The sequence below is a fragment of the Zonotrichia albicollis genome, chromosome 1 (assembly GCF_047830755.1).
Source record: "Zonotrichia albicollis isolate bZonAlb1 chromosome 1, bZonAlb1.hap1, whole genome shotgun sequence".
Classification (NCBI taxonomy): Eukaryota; Metazoa; Chordata; class Aves; order Passeriformes; family Passerellidae; genus Zonotrichia; species Zonotrichia albicollis.
The window spans coordinates 95893900-95919193 of record NC_133819.1 but is presented as its reverse complement, the minus strand read 5'-3'; the positions used below and the strand labels follow the sequence as shown (position 1 = coordinate 95919193).

General features: G+C 39.6%; 1 long non-coding RNA gene across 1 annotated transcript in view; it reads left to right on the top strand.

Moving 5' to 3' along the window:
• The first annotated feature begins 1122 nt into the window (after positions 1-1122).
• LOC113458724 (uncharacterized) overlaps positions 1123-25294 on the top strand; it is a 96050-nt gene continuing 71878 nt past the window's right edge. Inside the window, exons 1-3 of the long non-coding RNA XR_012581761.1 lie at positions 1123-1677; positions 2036-2118; positions 11200-11436. This is a non-coding gene — a long non-coding RNA (uncharacterized LOC113458724). The remainder of the gene's footprint in view (positions 1678-2035; positions 2119-11199; positions 11437-25294) is intronic.

Below are 25294 nucleotides of genomic sequence, written 5' to 3'. Positions count from 1 at the left end.
TTAGTAATAAAGTGCATTTTCTTTCCCATAGGATTCTGAGTAGCAAATTTCCATGTGTGTCAGAGACCAGCAATGTTGCTAGGCTTCTGGGACCCTTTGAAAAATAAAGACAAAGATCTCACTAATCACCTTTATATCTGTCTGTGGAACTTGCTTTTGAGTCACTAATCAGCAGATGTTACATAATGCTTAGAGTTTGCTGTTTTAATAGCTAAAAGTAGTGTCCAGTGGAAAAATAATGTGAAGCTTCCCCTCCTATCTCTCGTTCTGCCAGATTAATCTACCTCAGTGGGAACTATGTACAGGTGGAGTCAACTTTATTTTTTACAAGTATATGGTCTGTGGGTGCTGAAAGCATGAAGGGTTAAACAAAAGATCTTGTCTTTCATTATCACTGCTCAAATTAAATATGAACCTAAACTTTCCAGAATTTGTCAGTCCATCCATCTTGAGGAAAATATGCCAGCACCACTAAATTTGCATGGTTCCTACAGGCTCCTACCAGGACAAAAATAAATTGACCTTCAGTCATGTTCTTTGCAGTGCCAAGTCAGAATTTTCTTCCCCACTTTGGCCACTCCTAAAATGATGAGTGTCAAAACTTCCAGGAAGTCTTTTCAGAGGGAACGGAGATTTCACAAAAATATTCTTTGCTCATGCTTCTGACTTAAATAGTAATAAAGATGCTCTACCCTAAGTCCTTGAGGCATAGGAAATCTATAAGTAAGTAGAATGAGAGAGAGGTTTACTGTTTTAAAATGAAGCAAAGAATCTCATTGCTAGATTATCAGCAATTTGCAATTTTGTTAAAATGTGTAAAATAACAAGGTCTTGGCTTAATTGCTTTATTCATTTAAATTTAAAATATCAAATACTTACAAAATAAGACTGGTAACACAACCAGAAATATCTGCCATATATCAGAATATGAAAGATATTTTCTGAATTGAGAGATGTAACTATGAATTGTGGGGTAGATTGACTTCTGTCTTTCCTTTTAATTATTTCCTCCCACAAATTACTCATTTAGCCTAAAAATAGCTATTAATTTGCTATCCAAATAAGAGGCTTGTAAGCTGGTTGATTCAAATAAATGACAAACATATGATTTCCTTAAGCTTAATCCATAAAAGTAAGATCAGAATTGAAGTGAAATTCGGGTCTCTAGGAAAAAATCCTTTTCTTTTCAGTGGGCTCAGGACAGCATATCTTGATGCATATCCTTCAGTGAGATGCAATGTCATAGCATCATTCATTTTTATAGTTCTAAAAAAATAATCATTTAATGTTAAGATCCAAAGTATCTGAAAGCAAACTAGCATAAGGCAGGTCTGAGTGCTGGAGAGTTAAAACATGAGTGATCATTTTGAAAACACCTCCTTTGCAGGAGAAAGGGTTGCCAACATCACATTCCTGAGCAGAATTTACTGTGGAAATACTGGCAACATGTAATATGTGACAATTACATTTAATTTTACTTGAGACTGTCAGAATCAGCACCTGGAAAGTCACAAGGACTTTACCAATGTTTAAGTGAAGAAATACATTGCTGTTAAAAACCAAGGTCCAAACATCTTAAAACTTTAAATATGAAAAATGGAGAGCATAAAAAAGCAATATGGGAGAACTGCAGAGAGGAGGAAGAGGCTGTGGAAGCAGTCTGTGGACAGGACTAAGGTAAGGTGAAATAAGCCTGATAAATGTGGAAGTGTCAATAGCAAGTAAACAGAGGATAGCCTGGTATGTCTATATATGTGTATGTGTTGGAGGATTTTAAAAATATCCAAGTGAATGCAGAAGCTTGGTAAATCCAGTAACTTTTGGTCACATACTTTACAATTCTGAATCTGAACTACACACAGATACTGTTACAGACCCCTGAGAGTCTGACTACCGGGAAATACTGATGGCTCTGTTTCATGGTTCTAGGAGCATCTCTAAATGGCATATAGTCAACAGAAAAACCCAGCAGTTTCTGAACAGTTTGTGTTCCTAGACTTCCCTTCTGAACATAACATTTTTTCTTTATCTGCAGAAAGAACATGACCAAGTCCAACCTGAAGTTTCTCCGCAACACAGCAGAGAGAAACCTTTTTGTTTCCTGTAATGAATCAAGAGGTAAGTATGATTTTTAACCTTATTATAATTAGGGGAGTTTAGTGTCTCTGTTAAGAACCATCCCCTTCCAGCTTTAAGTGTGGGGGGCAGGGGGAAACAGCCAACTGCGTTTGGGCACCGGAGTGATAGGAGCAATGAGACATTTAAAATAAAATAAAAACCCTGTGTTATGACAAGTGACTAAAACCCACAAATGAATGCAGAAGTCTGCTATTTAATGTAGTGTATGCTGATATTTAAGCAGGTTTATATCTGTCAAACAAGCCTCTTTTCTAAGACTGGCACAGACTGTTCTGCGTTTGGTTTCCAGAATCAGCAAATTACATTGGCAGAACAAAGCTGTCATATTTGGTGGTATTTTGTTACATCCATTATCTCACTTAAGTTTAGACATCTCTTAGCAAAATCAGATCCCACTTAAAGACTGCCTTATTTTGCAACATTAAACAAAATGACAGGCTGCTTAAAAAAAAAAAGTTCATTAGCAAGCAATGAGTTGGTGGAAAAACTGCACGGCTGCTTCAGATATGAAGAATGAAAGCATGAAATACCGTAACCTTTCCACAGCGGGCCAAGAGCATACATCAAGACTGTATTTGACTAAACAAGGGTATTAAATGGCTTCAATAAACAGAATTAAATGGAATGAAAAAAACTGAGGATACTTTGGGTTTGATTAAGGAGGTGTTACCTAAAGACCTGTTTGGAAGGGGTGGTACCATGCACCACTTATGTCTCAGTAGTAACACAAATGGGTCAGTCATAAATAGTGATATTAGAAAGTCTTTGCCAGCCAGAAGACAGTAGGTATACAGCAAAACTGTCTGCAGAGCACACCCCTGCATACCCCTGCACACCCCTGTCTTTGAAAAGGGAGGTTATGGAACGGTGTGTAGTGTTTCTTCTTGGTTTCATTTTTCTGAGCCTGCTGAGGGGTCAGCTTTTCCTGAAAAGTGAAATTTGGTTTTAATGCAGTCTTCAGAAGGATAAAAAGCCAGCTGCTATCCTGCAATTAGAGGCTGAGGGTAATGTTGGTGACTTGCCACACTCTGGTTCATGTACAGACCAGAGTGATAGAGCCATTTGGTTTTTAAATAGCTTCCCATTTCCTTGCCATCTTCTTGTTTATGTCCTTGTAATAGCAGACATGTCCTGGTCTGGCAACTGGGGATAAGGCACCTACCACAGAGGGGAAGGGACAAGAATCAAGAACACCTTTCTGAGCTGGAGATGGAGTGTCACAAATACCTCTCTCCTCAGCTGCATTGCAAACATCCTGGCTGTAATAAGCCTGGCTATAATAAGTGATCTGTAGAGCAGCTGAGGAAACATGGGATTCATCACGGGGATAGAAGCCATACTGTGCCCCCAGGGGAAGGTACTACCAAATTCAGGAGCTTCTGCAAGGCAAACAGCATCCCAAGCACAACCGAGGGCCTTTGCCAGGACATGTCTATGTGCAGATAAATGCTTCCTTCCATGGCACCTAACACTGAGGGAAGCAGGAGTCTGAGCATAGATAGTTTTATTTTGGTCACTTAATGAGAGTTTTTAACCTCTCAAGATAAGAAGTCTTTGAAAAAATTTACTAGGTGCTCAAAAAAGGTTAATTTCTATGTTCTTCTATTGTTTGCACCCTAAATAGTACCAAGAGATGTAGTGCTATTATGGACCCATAATTACAGGGCTTGGGGGATGACCTGTCTTTTCTGGTGTTTTGAATTCACTTCAGATGCAATAACATAGATGAGAAAAGAACTTTCTACCATTTTATCAAAATTCACACTTTTGGATGTTGTCTGAAAAAGTGAGACTTGTGATTACCTATGAGAATCACAGGGGTCCCTCTGTTGCCCCATTCACATGCATATAGACAGTTCATGTCTACTGAGGTGACCAGATTGTCTGATCTGACTAAGACTGTTTTAGACGTGACTAAAACAATCAATAAAGATAATTCAGAGTTTTGAACTGAGCACATTACAAAAACCATGCTTGTGTGTGTGCATGTTTATGCACACACATGTTTATTAAGGGGGGCAGGAGAGAGAAGTTGCTTTTTTCAGAAAGTGAATAATGCCATCGTTGATTTAATTAGCAAATTCTAGATGTGCTGACAAAGGAAATTTTCTTGGGAGATGCACTGTGTTGTGTCAGTGGTCTAAATGAATAGGCTGAGCTGAGTTCGTGGTAATAACAGATGAACAACACAACTCACCAAACCTCAAACAGTGCATAAATCAATTTGCTGGGAATTAACCACTTGCTTTAAAATTAGGGGTTACTTGACAGGGTTTCAGTGATTAGGTTGTCAGGGACCTGTATTTCTAGCTGGGATTTATCTTTCATGATATAAGTACATCCCCTTACAGGCAACGGAGTGAGTAGGGGTAGCAATCCAATGCACCAGGCTAGTTAGGCAGCACGGCTTTATTCTTTGTAAGTACCAGGAGGCATTTGGAGGTGGACAAAGGAGGGCAGAACAGGGACACTTATCAAAAAGAAAATGTGCTGGCTTTGTGAACTACTAATAATGCCCAGGATATTAGTAGGAGAACTGTGAATGAGGGGAAGCATTTCAGAATCCCTGTGCATCACATGGCCCTTCTGTGCAATAAGGAGCTTAACAGTTTGTTAAATGAGATGCCGAAAAATGTTCAATTATACAGAGAAATTAATGAAAAGCAGTAAGCCATTTGGAGGTCACTTCATCTTCTGAAAGTTGAACATTCGTGTAGTACATACAGCCAGGGCCACCATTTTTATGATTAAACTTATATTCCCATATACTTCAAACAATGGCAGATGGCAGACAGAGCAGTGAGATTAGGTACATATGGTAAAAATGGGGGCAGGGGGGGAGGTATGGGACAGATGAAGCAAAGGATCACAGGCTCTGATGGACAAATCAGAATGCAAAAGATCAAAAAAACCTTCATAGAAATTGGCCCAGGAAATACCAGGTGTCATCTGTCAGGTCTATTTATTGCAGCATTCCTGCCTTATTTTACTTAGACTGTGAGAAATGTCCATCCCCCTCACTCTCCTTTTACTGGTGATGTCTTTCACTGCTCAGGTACATTTATTTTCAGATGGGCTCTCTGATTATTTTTCAAACATTGCAGAATGATTATCCAAGCAGTTCCGGTGGTACATTCCAGTTAGCATGATCTCCTTTTGCATTGGTTCACAGTTTGAATCCCCCTTATGGCAATGGCTCCTGAGTCACCTTTCCTTTTCTTTGGATCAATCTCATGAGGGGTGCCAAAGGGAATACCATACATATATCCTCTATTCAATTTCTGCTGGAACCAGGAGTCTAAAGCCAGGAATAAAGTTGTAGGGTCTGCTGTTGCACTGCAGAGCCTTGGCCTCGGGGGAATATGTGGGAAATGGAAAGATAGAAACTTCCACAGTCTGCAAAACAAAAGCTGGCAAGCTCAAAAGCAGTTAATGCAAGGTTTTTCAAAGCAGTAGGTTGCCACTTGCTTCACATTACCAAAAATGTGGCTGGTAAACACGGGGCCTTCTTTAGAGCTCCCTTGTCCATCCTGTCATGAAGGGAAGTGTTTTTCTTCTTCAGTTTTCTCCTTCTCTTGTCCTTCCTTTTAGCTCTCTGCCTTGCACCAACCAAATTTGAGCATTTGAGAGTTTAGCTATGCCTTAACATTCTTTCTTCTGCTGGAGCTTCTTGTCCCTTCCTCTGCAGCTACTTTCTCATTTTCCCTGTCCATAGCTTCTGTCTTACTGTGATGCCTTTCTCATTCCCACTCCCTTCTCACGTGCTGTATGAGTTTCTGCTTTATTTAACATTTCCTGCTGCTTCTCTTTGATCACCTTTGAGAACGCAATAATTACTTCTAGGCTTTCTGGGCCCTGGATGTTGTACATGCCTTGATCTCTCACTTCTGCCCTTTCATTTGCAGTAACTCATTCTTAGCTGAGTTGGAGGCGCTCGTTTGCAGTCACTCATTTACCTTCATTTGAACTCAGAGTCCCAGAGCTCTCAGATCAAGCTGGCTGTGCAGACAGCATAGGCAAACCCAAAATCATTCAGGAACTTAAACACACATATCTTCTTTGTGTTTAACCCTCCAAAATGCACCAGTGTAGTCAATGACTGCCTTCCTAGTGGTGATTCCTACCTGAATCCCATGAAAAGTTCCTGAAGTCCCAGCTGGAGTCTGAAATAAGTGTTCCTGTGCATACCAAAGCCTACCCAGATGAACCAATTGTTTTTCCTGCAATACTTCTCATAGCCCCTGTATAAATTTATCTTCCCATACTGAGCAGAGAGAAATCTGGCAGGCTGAATGAAGTAGTGGTTACTACAATGCAAGTGGTAAAATCTCCTGGTGAAGCCAGTTGGCACAATCAGGGTCATAAAATCACAACCTTTAAAATCATCCTGAGAATGGATACATTCTGTACCGCTTTCTGTCCTCGTTATGATCTCTGTCACAAGAACAAGTTATCCTTGAATTTCAGTGTCTGAGATGCTGTCTTCTCATTTTCATCAAATAATCCCTGTTCTTGTGACAAAAGATTGTAAGTAACAGGAACAAAAATGGCCCCAAATGAAGCCATTCTCATGACAAAGACTGTAATGAGAACAGAAAATGGCACAAAATCAATTCATTCTCATGACAACCTTAAGATTGTAATGAGGACAAGAAAAACAGTCTGAAATTTATCAATTCTTGTGACAACCCTGAGACAGTAATGAAAGCAGCAAATGGTATGAAATTGGTCCACTCTCATGATAGACACTGAAACAAAACCAGAAAATAGCAACACGTTTATCCATCCTTTTGACAACCCTGTGAGTGGAACAAGAACAGAAAAGGTTAGGAAAATTAACCCATTCCTGTCACAAACAATCTGATAAGTGTAATAACCAATTGTCCTTTCCAAATGGTATAATTCAGCCATTTGAGCACTGGCTTCATACTAAACTGGAGTAGTAATTAAGTTTCAGAGTCTTTGGACTCAGCTCACATTTGGTTTAGGTATAAAGTAGCATGAGTTCATAGAAACTGAAGAAGGCGTGCAAGGTAGGTCCACACCCATTGGTTAGAGAAGCTTTGCCTCTCTGGGGTGCCTTTTGCCAATGCTGGTTTGATCAGCATCATTTTATTAATTCATTTGCTTTATGTTTATTCCTGGAATCCACAGACCTCAGTTACTGAAGTGAAGGGAATTTTTTAGTCCCTGCTTCCAGGGGCCTGTGAAGCACTCATCCAATGCCATCCCTCTGCAGTCATGGATGACGTGTGGATGACATCACACATACTTATATAAAAATTGAACAGGGGCAAGGGCACAGGGAGACAGATTTCCCCTCAATTTCTTGAAGGCAGGTTTGGTTGCATATAAGAAATTGGGAGATGGCAAAGGAAAAAAAAAGTAAAGGATGTGGGTAAAAGCCTAGGGGATACAGCAATTAGTGGGTAAAAGATGATCTGGCTGAGTAACTGAGTATCTGAAAATTATCTGCAATTGGGAAAAAAAACCCCCAAAACCAGAAAAAAGCCATACAGAATTAAAATTAACAAGCAATTAAAAATCAGAAGGGTAGGGGCAGATGAGAACAGGCAAAAGTTACCACTGGGATGAGCTCAAATATAAAAGCAGGTATGTGTGCGACATGAAAGAGGAGAAAGCAGGGAGTAAGGAAAGAAAGGTGGATAGCCTGTGGATTGCCAGCTTGTGCAAACAGAAGGAAAAAGACTGATCAGGAGACTGATGCACTCTACTGCAAATGGCCACCACAGAGAAAGAAGCAATGAAGACTGCAAGCTAAAAAGCAAATCCTCACTGAATACAAGAAATCTGGTTGGAGGGGATGGAGAGAGAGTTAAAAAGACCTCTGTCTCTTTTTCTGTCTTTTTCCAGCAACTCCAGCTTTCTTTTTTACCTGTAGTTAACTGTGAGTGCAAATGATATCATTAAGTTATCTAGCTATCTGACTGCTCCCACTAGTCAGTGCTGGAAGGCTAAATCCTATCACTTGCACCTAGGGTTAATGCACTGGAGAGAATTGTGGGTGCCAAGTAGATTCTCGTAGAATTGGAGGCTGAGCTGAGGCCAATATAAAAAATATATCCCAAGCATTTAGCTGGCACTCTCACACCACTTGGATGACATCTGACCTTTGCTTCTGTGCACGTGTGTTTTTTGAGCTGCCCAAGCACAGAGGAAATCATTTTGAAGTCTCCTGCTATGAAAGCCAGTACCTCCCTGAGTGGACTGACTGTCCTCTGAAAAAGTGTAAATGCTTAACCTCAGTCAAGTAGGCTCAAAGGGCAACACACTGCATTGCTGGAGGAGGAACAGAGAGGGAGAAAGTGACAGCACGTACATATGGGAGCTATTCCCTGGCTTCCTCCTGGGCTTTTGCTACCTTTTGTATTCACTCTTCAGATTTACAGTCTATTGGCACCTGGCCTTGCTGCAGGAAGAGCTCCCATGCAAAGGCATGGATTTCATTATGCTTCCTTTTAAAATAAAAAAAAAACCCAAACCAGAAAAAAAACCCCAGGTCTGCACATTATAAGAGGTCTATCTCTTTAAAAAAAAATCCAAAAAGAAATCAGTTGTGAGAGTCACTGTTGCCCCAGTGCCAGCTTTATGCCTTCGACTAATGCGCTTCTCCAGGAACAGTCTTTAAATGAGAAGTTACGGCTGCTTTTCTGATTGAAACAAACTAGTGTTGATTGCTGATCAGCCATCTGTAAAGGAGGGCATCTCAGGAAGGATATGAGCTAATGAAAAAATGGACCTGATTTGAAAGTGTGATGTGCTTCATGCCACAGGCCAGTCTGAGTGGCATGAGATTATATCAGCGCAAGTGAGAGGTAGATTGAGAATAAGTAACTTCTGTCTTAAAGATTAAATGGCAAATTTGCTATTAAATGTGAAAGACATAAAATGGAATTAACGCTTTGAGGGTGTTAGCTGTGGTTATACACACTCTGAAAATGGCACTTCTATCCTGTCACTTGCATTGTCAAACTGCACACTCTTCTCATTGCAGCTCAATTAATACTCATTCAGAAGTATCAATTAAAGAAATGAGAAATGAAGTGTTGACCCTTAACAGCTACCCACACATCACCCACTTCACAAGCACATTTTGTGTGGCATTACTTCTCCAAATGACCTTTGTAACTGGTAAAATAATATTGATGAAATCATTAGGTTTCTTGGTAACCAATTGATAATTTTCTTCTGGGTTGCTTGGTGCTGATAACATTACCCTTGCTGTAACTAAGAGACAAATGCTGTCACAGAACTAAATGGGGCTGGCTGGGCATTCCTGCATTTTATGCCCTGAATTTCCAAAAATCCACAGTGCACGGCTTATCACATGAAAAAAACCCAGAACATTTAAGTTGTAAAGGTGGCCATTGCAGGGTTCTTAGGTTTTGTCTCATTATTACATTGCATCCAGATGTATGCTCTTCCTTTGTGGCATGATAGGAAGTGACAGAAGTAAAGACTCTGTATAGACTTGGATCCAAACTAGGGTGTTAAACCAAACAGCCAGAATTTGGAAGGGATTGGATTTAGATTTTTTTTTTTTTTTTTGCTTGGGACTGAGGCCAAATACAAACTTAGCTGTGATATCTCAATATCTCATCAATTTTGAAGCACCCCAAAATCTAACCCCCAAAGTTTTGGAGTCAAATGCACCTGTAAATGTGTCTACAGATGAACTTAAAAGGTTGAGTGGGGTATTTGATTGTATTTCTCAGTTCTCTTTCTACCCCTAATTAATTATCCTTCTTTTTCTTTTGCCAACTGATGCAACCTATTCGTGAAATTCCAGCTCATTCAAATCTCTGTGATAGCTGTGGATGGAGATTACTTTTGCTATGCAACTCCCTTGCATAGCTAGATCTTTAGTCATTTGATTCTTTTTAAAATTTCCTTGAATGCTTTTGATTGTGTGGGTGTTGCTGTACATGCCAGTATGCTTTGTGTCAGTTCTTTTCACTGCTTTGCCATTTATGCTTCGTACCAATTCCTTTCATTGTTGTGTGACATTAAATATTTTCCTGCAGGTCCTAAACTCATCAAGCACATTGTTGGGCTGTTTTATTGTTATTGTTTCATGGTTTTTGTTTTGTTTTTTTTTTTTTTTTAATTTAGTCCACATCACATGAAAAGATTGTAATCCTAGTTTGATCCTACTCAATAGCATGAAAGTGTCTTTCTGTGACCTTTGCACTGCTCATAGGCATTAAATGTTGCTGGAAGATGGCCTTGCTAAGTCTCCAGTCAAGCCTAAATTAAATGGCCAATGCATATATACTGCACTTTATCATTATTATTCGTATCACCACCAAGGAACACCATCATAGTTTTCAAACAGTAGTGCTTGCAAGTCAAGATTTTCAAAGCTGCTTTAGGGATTCAGTTACCCCACTGCCATGAAGCTCTGTGAGGCTGTTTTGAGATTCTCAAGGATGGTGTCTACCCTAGGGAGTGCATGGGAAGAACCTTATGCATGTCATACATGCTTTCCAATGCAATCACCTTGTGGAGAGCCCCTGCAAAGAGCTAGGCAGATGAAAATGGAAGGGCTCAACTGTGTCCTGTCAAAAGAAACCATACATTTTGCAGGCTGGACTTTCAAACTCTGCTTATTTTGGTAACACTCCCTTTTTTGGTCCAACCCATTTGAAATGGAGACCTATAGATTGCAGTGATATTAATGGCTTAAGTAAATGTTGCTAAGCATGGTCTCTAGGAAGAGTCTTCTGCCAGTTGTTTGGGCCTCATGGAGTCTAAAGTGTTTATGTGGTGATTTCCATACTGAGAACTGGCTTTGTTCCTTCATAGGTGCAATGGAGGAACAGAAAATTAGAAGAAACTAACAAAGGTAAACCAAAGAATTTGGAATTGGGAAAAACATATAAATAAGCCTAAGAACAATGACATATGCATTACATTGTGGCTGAGAGCTCAAAAGAAGAGTGTCACAAAATGCCAGGCACTGTATCTGCAACTTAATCATCACCCTAGTTCCTAATCCGCATAGCAGTGTCTCCATGATGTCATTACTTTTCATTTTAGGACCCATGTCTGGATTGCTGCAAAGGACATTGTGTGCTCTGGTGATGTGTCTGAGCAATGTGGTGACTGTAGGCGGACATCCTCGGTGCTGTGTTGTGGGGATGAATAGATGTCTCGTGCCTGGAATAAGGAATGCAGGAGAAGAAAACAGTCATCTGTAGAGCTCCATCAAAGGCAGGCATCGTGCAGAACTGGATGTCCAGAGGCTTCATGTCCAGAGATTTCATCTGTTGACAGGCAAGTTACTTCCATGGAAAGCCTGACTTTTTTGGGTCAGAGATCTGGTTGTTAGAGCTGCAGACTTCCCACAAACGTGCGAGGTCAAGATGATCTCTGCTCCGAACAGAGAAAGTTATTGTGAACGTGCCAAACCCTCTAAAATTTAGACTGTAAGTTTTTGAGTTGGGAATCCCAAATTAAGTGACACATTTGAGAATGTTCACATCGGTCTTTGCCTCAGTTTTTATGCATGTAAACCAGAGACAATGATTTCACATTTCCTCATAGTTGTATCATGAAGGTATAATCTTAAATGCAGCAAAAAATATAAACTGTTATGATGTCCCCAAAAGAAGAAGAAGGGGAGAAGAAAACAATAGTTTTGTAACCAGTGCAGAGCTGGACAGTGCATGCATGAAGCCACAAGCTGGATAAAGCTAAAATATAATACTGAAAAATAGCCCAGTTTCATAAGCCTTGTTTTCTTTAGATGAGGAAGAAAATTAGGAAAAATAAGACATTGTAATGCAATTAAAGACTGTGCTGTGGCACATAGGCAGAAAGAAGCCAAATAAAAGTTTGTTGCTTACCTTAATACTGATTCCCTAAATTTTGCCCATCTTCTGGTGAACATTAGCATTTTTTGATGTGTTCTTTATTTCTTTTATATGTGATTACAGATACTTGCAGGTACACCTAGATACTCATACCTAATATATAATGAGATTTGTATTCCCATATGTATGCTTTTTGTAGGTGCTGAAGGGAAACTTTTCCATCTGGTGGCCAGAATAACCTGTTGGATTTAGCATCTTACTTACACTGTGTGTGTAATGACTCAAGGGCAAAATTTAGAGGCACTCATCAGAAGAAAATGACATCTGTAGAGGATGGAAAATGAAAAAATATTCTTTAGTAATTTAAAAAAGAATCTTTCTGAGCCACATTTTTTTTTGTTCCTGGAGGTACCATTGTAGAGCTCTGCCGTAACCACTGGTATTGGCTATTACTGGGATGAAGCAGGGAAAGCTAGGCTGATAGATAGATGTAGCTGCATTACAGACATTTTCCATAGTCACCCCTCTGAGGATGAAAGCATAAAAGAATGTGAAGGTGAAACTTAAAATGTGTATGGATGTTCCTTTTATCTAGGAAAGGACAACTAACAAAGCAGTTGGAGCACGGTATTTTCTTTGCGGGCGCTCCATCAGGTTTATAATGACACATCTTGGAATAGGAGAGTCACAGTGGACTCTCTTGCTTAAGTATCATCATCACTTATCATTTGCAAAATGGAAGGCTTTCTGATCCAGTGTCGGTGTGCGTGACTCCCCCTCGGTGACTGATGGAGAACAGGCGTTCTCTAAAGCAGCTTCAGTTCGCACTTGAGCCCCTGTGCACCATGTGGCACAGGAACATGAAATAAAGCTGCAAGCTCTGTGATTCCCTCTGCCCCAAGCCTCACCCTCACCCTCGGTTTCATGGCCAGAACCACACTGCCAGCTACTGTTCTGGCAGACCAGGAATTCAGGAATTATTCAGTGATGTTAATTGATGGGCACGTTGCTCCAACCACATCTCTCCTTGGTTTTGGATCACTTCCAAACATGAACCACAAATGGATCATTTCCAGCATAAGGTTGGGTTTACTTGCATCATGGAGGGGGATAACACTATCATGAGACCTTGGACTTCTGAGGACTGTATGACTGTCTGAGGAGATAGTGAAAAATTGATTTTTCAGACTGCCCAATTACAAATCAGGCTGGGTTTTGCTGTAGGAAGGCTTATGCAGTCTGGGGAGGAGACACCTACCTCTGATATCTTCTGCCCACCATGAAAGTGCTAGGTAAAATCTATTCCCAGAACAAAGGGTCATGAATAAATGGATCGGTTTAGGGAATACAGTGAAATTGCCTTACTGGTAGACTATTTGAAATTTGGACTGATTGCCACAGGTGATGTAAAAATCAAGATCTGCAGGGAGAAGACATACAGATTTAACAAAGAAGGATTTATCTCCTCTGTGTAAGGGATGAGCTCTTTATACTTACCACATTAAGAAAGGGTCATCCCCACATCTTACCCATATTACACTACTAGGTTTTGTGGATAATAGGGTGGATACTCAGCCCTCTGGGATTACTCCCTAGTTATTAAGTCACATGCTTCATGAGACACTGTTAAATGCCTGAAACTACTGGACTAACAGGGGAACCTCTTCCTAACCCTTTAGGAGCAGGTGGCCTGCACTGAAGTATCAGTAATTTTTAGGCTACTGGCTGTTTGAGAAAGCTTTTCCCTTCTTATTCATGCACATTCACAAGATGTTTGCACCTAGATAAACTCACTGGCACTCCTGCAGTTATACAGGTCTGTTAGCGAAAGCAGGTGTCAGGGTGGGCTGAGAACTCCAAAAAAAAAAAAAAAAAAAAAAGGAAAAAGGAAAATCAGCAAAATAATTCCTGGGATAATTTTAAATTTTCCTTGCTGCATCTGTACTCTTGTTCACTCCCCTTGAATATCATAATTAATGAATTGGTTCATAAGATTTCTTGTAGAAATAGCATTTTTAAATGCAGAGCAGCCATATCTGCCGAGAGCAGATATAAAACTTGTAAATGGGAGCATCCTACCCAGCAAAGCGCCTATTAGCCAACCTGGAAGCAGAAATGAGGCCATGTGATATGTTTGCTCAGACAAAACTAGCCCAGGCAGCTACAAACTGGTGGTGAAGAAACTGCAGAACAAGAAATATTTGTATAAATTATTCATTGTGGATCATTTCAAATAATGAGCAAATCTGAGAAAATAATGACCCATTCACACATAATCCACATGGAGAAAAAAGCATCTAAAATTGATAAAATTCTTTGTTACAAATTATTTCCTCTGCACTGGGTGTTGGCATAACAGACTCTGAAGCCTGACAGTGCCGAAATAATTAAAATATTAAAATGGCTCCATTTTAATCTTTGATCACATATCTAGATCACGTTGCAGAAATGTCATGTTTACTCATGACTCATAATGAAGAAATGTAGAAATGTCATTATTAGAAACCCTGTTTTTACTTCATCACGTATCAAAATTTGCAGGCAAACCATTACATTTCCTTCTTCATTTTGCAAGCATTTGTTTCCCAGAGGAGCTGAGGCCCACATTTTCAAAACCAGAGGACCTCCTTATACAGGAAATCTGAGCTACCAGATGGCTTTCACTTTCCTGCCACCCACCACCCAATATTTGGGATTGCTCCAAAGTCTCTGCCAGATTCCTACTTCTCCCCTCTTGCTCTAGAAGCCTGGCTCCCAATTTTATTGCACCCAGAAACTATTTATGATCAGTTTTGTAGCATAGATTGAGAAAGAAGTGATGAAAAACTTACCGCATTGCACTAGTCTTCTGTTGGTAATGAGAAAAATTTCCTTCTTCAGCCCAGTTTGACTGCCTTGAGGAATAGGGTAAGTGCAGCCAGTTCAACACAAGTGGGACCGAGGACCTGCTGCCATTCCTGCACTGATAGTGGTGACATCACTTTCCATTTGGAGCAGTATGGCTGAGATCAGCATGGTGAGGAGGTCAGGATGAAATGTGCCACGGCCGTTTGTCCTGAGCCCTAAATGATCAGCTCCTAAGGGTGAGAAATTATCCGCTCTGCTCAAAGTCCTACTGGTCCTCAGGGTATCTTTTGATATTCAGCAAGTCTAGTAGAGTTGAAAGAGCAAAGGTATTGTTCAGAATCAGAAAGACCTAAATGAAATCACGACAACAGGAACAAAGAGGAGAAAAAAATAAATAAGTTACTAAAATGCTCAGGAGAAAGGAAGCAGCAGGTGTTTGCATACCAGCACATCTGTTCAGAAAATGCTCCTTTAAATCCAGATTATATATAAATTTTGAAGCCTGAAGTCTCTGAGTAATTAAAGATTTCTACTGCATTTCTTTCAGGAAAAAGCCAAAATAAACAAAGGAAGAAAATATTTTGCTTTAAAGGAAGGATAATATTAAATTCTTCCTTGCGTTTTTTCACAACTGGATTTCTGCACAAAGTGCTTCACAGTTTAGGACCATTCAGAGTGTCAATATGAAGAGCTGGAATGTGCAAAAGCATGGCCCTGCAAGCACTGAGGGGATCTGATGGAAATACCACAAGCTCAGTCACTCCGCTCTCATGGTTTTTGGTTTTGGATTCTTTTAATGAAGTTTACCAAGGAGCCACCTGGTGAAGAATCACCTTGTATTTCCACTGGGTTCTTGAGGTAGATTTAGATTTGTTATTATTGTTATTAACAGGAACACTGGCTAGCACACCACAGGACAGTGAAAACTTCCCATTTTTATTACAGTTGGCAAAAAGAAGTTCTTTCTCACGATAATAATTCACATTAGTGCCCTGGCTGAAAAGTGAAATTTTTTGGCTTGTTATAATCGGGGAAAACATCAAGTTTTGCTACTTTTGGTTTCTGCAAGAAATTATCCTTACAGTTCCACTCAATGATAATTTGTGTCTTCTTACCAGAAAACTAGATCTGTGTCACTTGTACAAAGGTCAGTGTATTTCAGCTCTAAAACATCTCTAGGAATACAAGTCTGGAAGGGAAGAAGGTATTATACCAGATCCCATTCCATTCCATTTCATTACCTCAGTCTATTCAAGGACTGATGCCATGTGGACAGTAAAACTAGTTTAGCTTTTCACAGGCTCACTTTTCTTTCTTGCTCTTTTGCTTGGTTTAAACCAGTGACCCATTGCTCATTGGACCTGTGCAACATGCCAACACATCCAGTGTTCTGCTGGTGCACTTGATGCAGTGTATAATGCTCTGCAGAGAAAAGCTCTGTAGTAATCCTCACTATTTGCTGCATAGCATGAAGGCTGCCCATGTGTCCACTCTTCTAGAGATGCATGAAGAGGAGGAGGAATGCTGAATATGGTTTTCAGATGAAATAATGTAAAATGTTTTCAACAGCCCCCAATTCTGTTTAAGCAACATATTTATTACTAGGCTTTTGTTACCATTAGAGGGGCTTTTTGAAGTAGCTGTTTCCATGAACACATTGATTCTCTGCTACTACTGACCCTGCCTGGTAACACTTTAGTTTAAATGTCCATTGCTATTTACATTAACTAATGGTTAATTACAATGGAATTCCCGGGGAAGTGTATAAGACAAGCCATAAGAACGTCAAATGAGTGCATTAATGATTGGTGCTATCACAGTGAATACCAAATGATGTCATAATGACTGGGGAGGTAATATATAATGGAAAGAATTGCTCCCTATTTGATATACTCACCACAGAACTACGACTCATTCTTGGACATCATTCAGAAACTGCAACGTAGCCTGGAGGTCTTTTTCAGTCCTTCAAGAAGCTTGCACTGAAGTTCAGTCCACACCCTTGGAGAGAAAGACATGTGTTGGAATTTATTTTTTTATTGCTTATTGTTATGAGATGCTGCTATGGCCCAAAGGGCAATAGCTCATACTCAATGCTGGAGACAATCTGAGTTTTAGAACGTCACTCAGCCACTGCATTTGAGTCAATATTCAACCTAGAGTACAAGAGGAAATACTTTTACCAGAAGGGACTCGAAAAAATGTGTTTCTGGTCTCAGGTCTTTTATTAATGCAAGTTACCAAAGTCTTCCTACTCTAGGCTGGGGTGATTCTTTTTTTTGTAAGACATTTATCATCATAGCATCTGAGGACCAGGGTGACAAACTCATGCATAATATGTGTCATGTGTTTCTTCTCTTCTTTTGGGGGACTTTGCCCTTGCCAACTCACTATAAAATGAGCATCAGTGCTGGGAATCAGGACAAATCTTCAGGGAGATGTGTACCTGTGTTAATAAACAATGGAGGCATCTAAGATTTGTTGACATTTGGTACTGTAGAACATGTCCATATGGCACTAAAGCCAAGATTTTTTGTTTTAAATTATATAGAAGATTTGTTTAGTTCTGGGGGAAAAAAGTTTCCATTAAACCTGATAGAAATACAAGTTTAGAATTCTTCTAACTATCCAAGTAAAACACCAGCTTCTATTCCAGTATACTTGGAAGAATAAAGAGAGCAGGTGAGAGGCCTACAGACCTCTGCAGTCATTTGCAGTCTGTTCTTTGGATGAAACTCTATGTGAAGGACCAAGTGCTGCACAGCATACCCAGGAATTCATTGTTTTAGGAGAAAGGCCAAACACTAGTAGGCACTGATAAGTGAAGTGGCCCATAGCAGAGTCATGAGTGTCCTTGGCACTGAATATCTTGGCGGCAAAGACTATACATTTGCCAGTTTTGCATTCAAAGAGTGGATTGACAAAATAATCTGATGGGTCTCTTCCCTCTTTAATTTCTGTGATTTAAGAGGAGGAGTCTGTGTTTAGTAACCAGTGGGTTCCAGCTCCACAGGCATAAAAGCATTAAATGCAATGTTTCTGATAACTACAAATTACCCTACGACTACTGTAGTGCCCGGAACTTTCTGGCGACCCACCGCGAGAGCTAATGAAGATGCCCTTTTATAAAGCGCAGGATTCCTGGCAGTTATTTTTAATGGGTCATGCTGTGTTAGAAAATCATGCCTGCAAGATTCCCCGGAGTGGCAGTTGGGATGATATTACTTACAATGAATCACAGCAGCCACCATAAGGGCAGGGCAGTATCTATGGCAGCAGCACCGAGCAATGGCGCAGCATCAAATGAACGGCTCAGCTGGTGACATCTGGCCCCTCTGATCATAACAAATCTGTAGTGCGCAGTACTCCAAAGAGTCTGTCCTTCAAGATGATGTGTTAAAATTAGGTGTCTTTTACTCTTCGTGTTGGGTGACTATTCAGGCAGGCATGAGAGATCCTATTAAAAAATGTGGGAAGTAGCGGATGAAAGTTGGGCTCCTAGGTTCATCTTTCCACAGTAAACAATAACTTTATACCTTATAACTGAATTTGGTTATGGAAGAAAGGTCTTAGGTTTGAGAGATGCTCAGAGTAGCTGAGGGCATGAAGGCCTTTGGGAAGTGTAGGTAGGCACCAAAAACAGTTTTCTTGACTTTTGGCTTTCTCTCTCAAGGCTGGGTGGGATCCTGGAGAGAAAAATAACTTAATGTTGGGCATTGCTTTCCAAAGATGAAATATCATTACTAATTTTCTGTCTTACTTGCCACTTCATTGTACCAGGGGATGTTTTTCACGTGCTTGCACAGTGCCTTTCATGAGAAAGAATTTTCTTAGTGATACTCGGACATTGTGAAGGCAAGAGGTGGAACAGTCTGTGACAAATAATGAGAGTGAAATGCCAACCTTTGAAAGGGCTTTGCTTTCCCTGCACTGAGTGCTTTAAAAAGCCATCTGCTTGCTTGAAATGGCTGCAACACATGGTGCTCTTCCCCAATCCAATATGTGCTGAAAATTGTAGGCACATGGATCCAGTCAAGGACACAGTGTCTGCCTTAACTTTGGATCTCCTTGCTGTTGTCAGTAGGAATCTCATCCTTAAACTTAGCTCTTGTGTGTGTTAATTATTTCCTTCTCATGACCAGCTGGCAGAGTGCTTCAGCACCTTAAGTTGCTCAATTTGATCTTTGTGCTCAGGAACAAGGTAATTAAGCAAGCTACAATTTACGGAAATGTATTTGCCTTGACTTGTTGCAAGTCTTCAGACAGGGCCCCATCCTAAATCATTTGATAATGTAAGATGTTCTGTGCAGTTCCCCCACTTGACTGAGGGTTAGTTCAACAGGTCACAGAATCAGTAATTGATTCTCAGTGTGTCTCTGTTGGTTTTATTACAATAATGAGGACTATCTTTTTTCATCTCTGCTAATACGTTACCAAAACCATCAGCTTCTCAGTTTGGTGTCAGGATGACTTTGACAGGTTGTTAGCAACTATGTGATGTACAGAACATCACAGAGATGTCTCAAACTGTGTTGCTGTGTGTCTCAGAGAGCCTTAGGTGGTCACAAAATAAGTGAAATCATTTTGGAGAAAAAGTTATAGCAACAACTGAAAATATTCTTGCAGTTTTGATATCCTAATGAAGAAGTTCTTTATGCCAGTTTGTATTCTTGATCACTGAAGAATATTCTGTTTCACAAGAATTGGTGACATTGCAAAGCAGCTAAACTGAATTTACGAGAGATTAAAAACTCGAGGAAAACAACTAAACACTAAACTATTCTATTTTCTTTTTTTTTTGGAAGGACATAGTAGTTAAGGTGTGTGGATCTTAAAAGACTTTTGGGCTTTTCAGAATGAAAACAGCAAACAAATAAAGAGATGAAAGTTAGAAAGGCAGCTCTACAGGATTACCACTACTTCTTAACTCACCTATTGGTCTGCAACACTCCCAAATTTAGGGATTAAAACAAAATGAAAAAAGGGCATAAAAATCTTCCTTCCCCCCCCCCAAGTCCAGACAAAGCTGCCTCATCAACATTCAATCTGGGTTTATGGGACATACGACTTTAGGTTTGGATTCTTAAGGTATGTTGATGCTTTTCAGCTGCTTCAATATGAAGTTAGCATAATATGGATAATACAAAGAAAAGAAGTTTAAACGACTCCTGAAGTAATATTGCTGAGACGTCTGTTTGCAAAACCAAGAAATAGCAAGGCACTGTCACTTGAAAACAGTGAAGCACAATACTCACATCTTTATACACTGAAACAGTTTTTATGTACATGCTACTAATGAAATGGATTCAACAATGTAGTACTTTTATGGTCCATTTTATGACTAGGTAATTATATATTTTACCTAGTTTAAATTAATTGCCATTTTACTGTTCTTTGGTTTAAAGGAAAAAAGGTATTTACTAGTATGCTGAGGAAGATTCTCAACACAATCTCAAACCTTTTATCAGCAAGGGGAATGATGTGTAAAAAACCCTCAGTCTTCCTCCTGCAGGAAAATTTTAGCTACTTTCTGGGGACATTTCTCTCACAAAGCCACTCCAGGCTTTCCTGCCATGCACTATCCTTTGGAACACAAGTGAAGTATCTTGGCTGTGCTCCCCACATCCTGCTCAGAGGCAAAAAATGTTAGTGAGGCTGTTGGGGTCTCAGAGAGGCAGCAGTAGACAGAGTCAGATATTTGCAGACAGACAGTGAGCCTCGGGCGTGGTTGTGGTCCCAAATTCAGCAGCACACACACGTTGACTGTTAGAATCAACAAGAATTCCACGACATATGATTAAGCATGTTTTTATCTATTGAAATTTCAAGCAGGTTCAAGTCCCAAAGCCATGAAGGGGGAAAATATTTTTCTGAAAATTATTACTGAATGTTTAGCCTCTACATAACCTCTACCACGTGTGACCAAAGAGAAACTTCAGCATTCTGTCTATCATCTGTCTATCTATCTATCTATCTATCTATCTATCTATCTATCTATCTATCTATCTATCTATCTATCTATCTACCAGGAGACTGACAGTCAGTCTTTTTTTCCCAGAAGGCTGGTTAGGTACAAGCATACTCAACCAATTTTCTACCCAGTCTAACATTACAAGAAATAAACTGGATGAGAGGGAAATGAAAAAAGCAGCAGATTATCTCTTGTCAGTGGAGGTTCAAATGGAAGGAAAAAGAGAATCACATAGAGTATTCCATGATCAGAGATACTTAAATAGCAAAAAAAATTATTATGTCTTTTGAACCATATTCCTGCCACTGAGGGACTGTTGCCCCCAAATGACTCTTTTACATTGTTTTGCATCCTACATATACCACGTAGATGGCATTTACTGCTTTTCTTGAGAGATTAAGCTGCAACGGAGCTCTCTTTTTTTCCCACATGAGTGTAAACATCATTAGCTTTCTAAACATTATGGAAGTACTGAAAGCTTGTGAGAAATTCTGAAGATTATACAGGAGAAAGAAAGCCCACCTGTGGCGGCAGGAAGGAGCCACATGCACTCCACACCCACGGTCTCCAGAGCAACTTGGCTGCTGGCAATGCAGTTCCACACTGTCATTGCTCTTGTAACTACAACCCCATTTCACAACACTTTGCTTCCTGCAATTCTATCTTATGTGAAAAGACTCATGAAGAGAAACAGAGCTTTCAAAATACTTCCCAATTTACTTTAAATAATTTATCCAAAATCTGATATGTTTTTAAAGCTTTTCTCCTGGTCACCTTAAATATGAAGGTAGGCTTTGGTAGGGAGCTTAATAATTCTCTTATTGTTTTTATCCATCTCCCTGTTACTCTGCTGATCACAGTATCATCCAATTTCTGTGAGCTTTTTCCTCATTAAAGAGAAAAAACAATGCTATGACCACCTTTGTCATTATGCATACAGGACTGGATGAACAATATTTAAATTATCCATGATACTTTTGATTTGCAGCTGCATGCAGAGGGGGGAAAAAGGAGACTATTTAAAGCTACTGAAGCAGTCACTCTTGGTGTCTCAGCTCACCATTATTCTCTGTCCCTCAGCAAAGCCTAGTCAGCCACCATCCCAAGAAAAGCAGTGCCAGCTTTGGGGAGAGCTATTATCTGTTAAGTCTTCAGATCTTAAAGGGTGGTGGAAAACTTCACATTTTCCCAGCAGGAGAGCAGGGACTCAGTGTAGGTGTAAATCTCTGGCAGCTGATTGTTGGAGCCCACAAGCTGTACCTTGTAAATAATTCACTTAGGCACAGAGGAATCTGCATATGAGGATGAAATGTCATTTATAACTCATAGGATATTTGCTTCACTGAGAACAAGTTTCCAGCCCCTTCAATTCATTAAGTAGACTAGGGAAGAAGGAATAAAGGTGATGTAAAATAAACTCTGCTTTTGGCTTGTAACTAATAGAGAACACTTAACAATAACGAAGATAAAAATGAAATTCTCTGGAGGAGAAGAAAGGGGGTATGGTGTTTCTCAAATCAGTCAACTCAGTATAAATTTTACAGTTTCCTTATTATTAACTCTGTCAGAATCTCATCCTTCACATTATTGGTACGGTTGGACTTATAAGGAGGCCTTTAGCTGGAGGTAAGATTCTGGAAGGTGTTGGAAGTGTTTCCCTTTAGGCATTTTTGTGACTTGGAGTGGTTTGCTTAGAGAAAATACAGTGTAGTAAAACAGACCACCCTTCATTGAAATTATATTCTATCATCACTGATATAATTTCATATATTAGTACATTACTAACATCTTAAGCCTCTGTTTTTCAGATGCTTATAATTTTGTAAAACTTAAGTAATTTACTTGAAGTGTTTCACATGCTCCAGTGTTCAATGCTGCTGGAAAACTGTTCCCCAAAATCTTCTGGTGAATGAATGGTTTATGGAACAGAATTAGGGAAAAAGGTATGTGCTGCTTGAGTTAAAAAGTCTGGGGAATCGCAAAGAGAACATGAAAAAATGGTTCAAAGGGATGCAGAAAAGGAAACTGATACTGAGAATTGAAGCAGAATGCAGATTTGGTATTAATCATGAGTTGATATCTAAATTAGGAATGTTTATTGTCACAGTGTTTGTTCCAAATGGAATAGTGCCTTCAAAATCCAGACTATACACCTCTCTCACTGGTGAATGCTACACTATCTGAATTCTGCTTGTGCAATGAATGTGGGGGGTTTTAATCCCTGCTTTTCCACTCATTACCCTTTGTCCTTATGCCACTTTCATTGAAAACTGAGGCAAAGGTATTAATTTAGTTTTGGGCCATTTATAGGTCTGTGCTATATTCTCACTCTATAGCAGCTCCATTTCTTCATTCAGTGTTCTCTTTTTATTTATACAGCTGAGGAAATGGCTGCTATTTGTTTTAATCACCTTTGAAAGGTTTAACTCAGCTTAATTTTCCAGAAAACTTTCCTTTTGGGGAGATTCTCACTTCATATCTGTATTTCCTGCCTGAGGAAATAGATTTCTTCACCATTCAGACCCTTTCCTTCTTTGAGTGCAGGGTTCATTCTAACAGTATAATTTGAGGTGGTTATGCAGTGAAGTCTTGAGGCTTTTCTTGCAATCCCTTTCTTTCATTTTGCAGTCTGTGTGCTCTGCTATTCAGGTGACTTCCTAAAGTAGCTTCAGTAATCCCTGAACACTTGTGTTTTCTTACTGAAGGTTTCTGGCAGTTAACTCACTTAGAGTGTCTTTCCTAATGAAAGCATCCTTGATCTGGCAATGTTCTTGGTGCTGAAGATAGGCGGTGGATCCCTCACTTTCATTTCCAGCTCCAAACCTACCTTACATTCCCCAGTGTGTAGTTTACCTGTTTGTAGATCACCTCTGGAAAGAGGCTTCCTGGTTATCTGCAGTCAGAGAGATTGGCTTCTTTGTGTGATCCTCAGCTCTCTCCCTTCTTCCTGAATTAAAATCTTTCTGAATTTCTCACCCACTACTGCATGCCATTCTCCCTCCTTTTTCTGCTCTGGTTCTACTCTTATTTTTGGTACATAACTCTTTGCTTTGTCCCTCAAAAGCTCAAGTATTTTGTCTGTTTGGAACTTGTCTCTTTTGAATTATCTTAGGGAAAACTTCTTTCTTCAACAGCTCCTTGTTGTGCCCAATCTACATGAACATATCCACATACAATGTGCTGTTTTTGCACCTGGCTGTTTTTTGCTCTCTCCCTGTATTGCCCAAGTCATTGTTAGAGGTGAGCTTTAACTTTTAGAGAAAGAAAAATACCCAACCTGCTCCAACCACATTCTCCCATGAAAAATCCCTTCTTTTCTGATCCCTAGTTCCTAGTTCTGATCCTAGTTCCTAGTTCATTGAAAGCTCCCAGGGAGTCCAGACTGATTGCTTCTCTTATGCCATGAGGAGAGAGGTGTCAGTCAATGAGCAAGATATTAACTCCAAAACCTTGCTCCAGTTATGAGTTAGAGTAATTGTTCATAGCTTGGACAAAATAAAGTGTCCAGATCTTATTGACATCATCTGTGAAAAGGAAAATAAAATTAAGAAGGCAGGATCAGGCCTACATCCACATTCTTCAGTCTTTTTATGGTTAAAGGCCCAAACAGAGAGTTGAAACCTACTATTTGGTTCTGAAAGTTTAGGCATGTTGGACCATGATTTAGGAGGCCAAAAATATAAGACTGGTGAGTAAATACGTAAATGGGCAAGGTGGGGAGGAAGGAATAAGAATTTGCACCAGATGGCGACCCCACTGGCACCAAGGACAAAGGTCTGAGAGATGCAGAATCACGGAATCACAGAATTAACTAGGTTGGAAAAGACCTTTGAGATTATTGAGTCCAACCAATAACAGCAGTAACTTGTAAGTGTAGTAACAAATGGAGGAAACAAACAAATAAAAAAACCACAAAAAAACTCAACCACAAATTCACAGCTCTTTACCAGCAGCAGAGATGTAAGTAAGTAAGTAAATAAATATCACCTTTCCCCAGTCTTGTATCAAAAAACAGTACCAAGAAGAAAACTTCTCTGACTTAGGCTTGTTAGGACAGCAGGAAGAATGGGTCAGCAACAGCCAAAGGGTTTCAAGAGAAGCAGAAAAGCATATGAAATATATAAAGAGAACAAAAACATGGAGAAAAAGTAGACTCATTAATAAATGAGGAGGAAGATTAAATCAATGATGATCCAAAATAGGTAAACTACTAAAATGCTTTATAAAAATCTGTTAAACAAGAAAAATAAGGGCAGGAGAAATGGATAATTAAGTAGCAATTACGACTTTGTCAAAGGTATTGATGAAAAGCAGGTAAGAGAATACTTAAAACATCTGAATATATATACAGATCAGCAGGTGTTCATGCATTTTAGAGTGTTAAGGGGATTAGCTAATGAACTTACTGAAACACTAGCAATTACTTACAGAAAGTTACAGAGTGTGATGGGAAGGTACCAGAGAGCTGGGAGAATAAATGAAATACTGAAATTCTGAGAGG